Source organism: Herpailurus yagouaroundi, unplaced genomic scaffold, assembly GCF_014898765.1.
Source record: "Herpailurus yagouaroundi ecotype Mexico unplaced genomic scaffold, PumYag 188, whole genome shotgun sequence".
NCBI lineage: Eukaryota > Metazoa > Chordata > Mammalia > Carnivora > Felidae > Herpailurus > Herpailurus yagouaroundi.
The window spans coordinates 39,500,221-39,504,131 of NW_024412419.1; the positions used below are offsets into that span (position 1 = coordinate 39,500,221).

General features: G+C 46.4%; 1 long non-coding RNA gene across 1 annotated transcript; it reads right to left on the reverse strand.

Annotated features, from left to right (window-relative positions):
• Positions 1-2,355, reverse strand: LOC121044598 (uncharacterized). The gene is made up of 2 exons (XR_005797382.1): positions 2,141-2,355; positions 1-1,272 (listed from the first exon to the last, which is right to left on the reverse strand). It is a non-coding gene; the product is annotated as an uncharacterized LOC121044598 (long non-coding RNA).
• Between the last annotated feature and the right edge of the window lie 1,556 nt (positions 2,356-3,911).

Below are 3,911 nucleotides of genomic sequence, written 5' to 3' on the forward strand. Positions count from 1 at the left end.
CAGGCACCCCAAAAGGGTGATTTTAATGCTATGTGAATTATATCATAATAAAAAAAATGCAAAAAAACATAAACACTAATTGGCTAGGAGTCAGGGCACGTTATCCAAAAGAGCTGCCCAGAGAGAAAAGCTTTGATGGCATGACAGGGCAGACTGAGCCCTGAGAGGGGGCACGCTGTTCCCACTGGGAGTACAAGACAATCAGAGCTTTGATCCAGACATAATCTAATCCATCAGCGAACAACTTTAGAAATCATTTCTAAAAACTCAGAAAAGAACAAGCAAGCCTTTTCTGATGCTGGAAGTTTCCTCTGTGTAGTTAGTATGCACTCTTTTCTGCTCTTCTAAATATAGTCTTCCATTGCTAATTTACTTGGAATAGCAGTCAATGGGGCATAATTAATGCAGGTCAGAGATACCTTTTACCACTCTGATATCTGGTCTTACTCCATAACTTTTGAGAAACCTGCAGAAAATGCTGAAAAGGGTACAAATAGTTCTGCAGTTAATGTCACTGCAGGTGATACTTTCTTACCATCTGAGCAGAGTGTGCATTTATAAGAGATGTTTGTTATAAGGACTGGATGCTGGTTTCTCGGTCGTGTCTTTTCCCTCCCCCTGGCCCGTGCTGAGCATTGCTCTGTGTGCATGAAAGCATCTGTGCCAAGTTCAAAGGTACTTTTGTTCATGCAAATAGGAAATCATGCGTACCCAATGATCTCCACTGAAGCAGAATTAAGTAAAAGCCCGGACTCATGTTCCATTATTTCGAGACCATTGCCCACACTGACCCTGTGTGTTCTGCATATTTTCTCAGAGTGGTAATAATTATAAATTGCTTGTACAGTTCCGCCGTCATGGGTATCGTTGGCTGTCAGGACGGCAGGTCTTGTGCCCGCTGTACGTGTACTTGGATACGTCACGTCACGGGAGCGGACTCTTGTTGCTTTGATCTGGGAGGGGACCTGGCTCCGTGCTGCCCGACAGGTGCTGGACCTGCCCTTTGCTCCTCCACTCTCTCAGCTGGACTCACGTTTCCTAAGAATCTTCACATATGTTAGCCCATTTACCCACCCAGTCACCACGTCATTTCCAATTTTCAGGAGCTGAGACTCAGCAAGATTGTGGCCTGCCTAAGGGCACGCGATGAGACAACAGCAGGTCCGGGATTCACCCCCAATTCAGCATCCAATTTCCCTTTCATCCCGCCACCACTCTAAGTTGCTTGGGACTTGGAAAAGATGTTTTCCATTGATGAGAAATTCTGAAAGTCTGGGAAAGATAGCGGTGTAAGAGCTACCTTACAAACATCCTGGGACAGACCACTGCGAGATGCTTGACCAACACCCACTTTCACCTACTCCTCTGATGTGGCAAGATGTGCAGTTAGAAACGTCACGTGTGCCTCAAACTTCTCTGCCTTTAGGGGTGACCCAGTGGCCAAGTTCAGGCCAGTGAGATACAAGCTAAAAGCTCTGGGACAGTTTCCAGGACAGCTTTTATAAGGAATAGACCCAACTAGTGCCCCTGGTACTCATTTGTTAGTTAGCCTGGTGTTAAGTCAGAAACCACGAAGGGTCTGAGACGTTACCCTGCCCGGAAGCTCACAGGCTGGCCTGCCACACTTTAGGTATATCTCCTGACGGGAGACATGGGGTTTTCTGGATCAGAGAAACAGTTGATCGTTCCCTGGAAAAAGCAGCCAGAGCAGCATCTTAGCACTAGTTCCCACACCCCCAACCCCCGGGGGAGGACATGGCCAGAACCCGATGTTACTGCACATGCCATGGGGTTGGCATCACAGTAGAGGAGCCCTGAAATTAGGCGTTTCATAGGCCGTTGACACATCTGCCCATTGAGATGACTCATTAATCCTCAGTAGTTCTCGTCACTATTAGAATTTAGTTCTGAGCCCACATGGCCCAAGAGGTTTCTCTGACCTGGACCCTGGGCCCAGCACCACCCACTCAAGCTCTTAATACTTGCCAGTTTGGGTAGGTGTGACAGCCACCTCTCTTTTCTAGGAGTGATATGGCAGATACTGTTTGTCGCTTCAGAATGGCCTCCGAGCACCCTCAGAGCTCACCCCTCCCCCTGTCACCATCATATCGCCCTGTTCCATTGTCTTCGTAGCACTTACCGCATCAGATTTATGTGCTTCTTGGCTGTTTTCTCCTCTCTCTATTCTAATAGAAGCTCTTCGGGGACACAGACCTTATTTGTCGTATCCACCAGTCTCTCCCTGGCACCTAGAACAATCACCAGCCACACTCAGTACATGCTTATTGGATGAATGAAGAAAATGCTAGAAAGTAAAAGGTTTGCTTGAATTGTCAGCCACCTAAATGTCATTGGTTACTCATTTAGTAAAGGCCAGCCTGCAAAAGTTGATTGGAGACTGATATGAAATTCCATAATTGGGGACGCCTGGGTGGCTCAGTCAGTTAGGCATCTCAGTCTCCGTATCCGCCCAGGTCATGATCTCACCCCACTTTGCGGTCTGCACCGACAGCATGGGAGTCTGCTTGAGATTCCCTCTCACCCTCTATCTCTGCCCCTCCCCTGCTTACATGCTCTCTCTCCCTCAAAATAAATAAATAAACTTTAAAAAAATCCCATAATTGGTGGCTAAGCTAACCATCCTGGAAAACAGTGGTTAGCAAAGACATTTTCAAGCTTCAGAATGAGAACACGTTTTTGGGTTTTTTTTTTTGCTTTTTTCTTTGCAGATCGAGAACTAGAAAATCTGCATAGACTCAAGTGGTCTCTAATGTAGAAAAGGAACCTGCAGCTGCATAACTTTCTTCCTCTGGGTGAACCAAACAACCATTTCCTGTGGCCCCAATCCGAGTGTAGACCCTATTCTTAGAATACATACTGTTACCTGTTGATAGTGTTAGATCAGTGGTTCTTACACTCCCGGGTGTATAAATATCATCTAGGCCTATGCTTTTCAAACTTGAACATGCAAAAGCTTCACCTGAGGATTTTTAAAATGTGGATTCTAACTCAGTAGATCTGGGATGGGGCTGAGATTCCCAGGTGAGACCAATGTTGCAGGTCTGAGGACCACACTTTGGATAGCAAGTACCTAGAAAGTTTGTTTAAAATGCAGATTCCTGGGCTCAATCTCCAAGATCCTGATTCCCAAGGTCAGTAGGAGGGGCCCAGGAATCTTTATTTTATTTAAAAATTTTTTTTTAATGTTTATTTGTTCTTGAGAGAGACAGAGCATGAGCAGGGGAGGGGCAGAGCGAGAGAGGGACACAGAATCCGAAACAGGCTCTAGGCTCTGAGCTGTCAGCACAGAGCCCGACGCGGGGCTTGAACTCGTGAGTCATGAGATCATGACCTGAGCCGAAGTCAGACACTTAACCGACTGAGCCCCGCAGGCTCCCCCCAGGAATCTTTGTTTTTAACAAGTGGCTCAGGTGATTCTGGTTCAAATTGTCTGTTGATATATTTAGAGAAAGTTTGCATTTGACCATTGTAAGAAAAAAACTCAAGAAGAGTGATGAGCTAACAAGCTGCCTTCAAGAAAAGTAGCCAATGGCAGCTGGAGAAATAGGAAAAGGCTTTGGGCAAGGGTAGAGAGGGGGCTCTTTATGGATACCCTGTCACGGGTGGTGAGGAAGAGTGACGGAATATAACGCTCACAATATAGTCTTTGCCAATGGTCCTTGCTGAGACACCTGAAAATGTCTAACTGAAGTTCAGGAACGGGCTAGTGAAATCTTGATACCGAGCATGGCATCATTCATGACAATGGGCCTGGGTTTGTACCGAGGGAAAAAACTGATCGACAGTTCTTTCACAGGCAGTGAGAAATATCAGAGTATTCAGTCCTAACTCCCTCCCCTACACACTCCCTTTTGCTCTCTCTGCTCCGGCCACCGTGGCACCTGACAGCT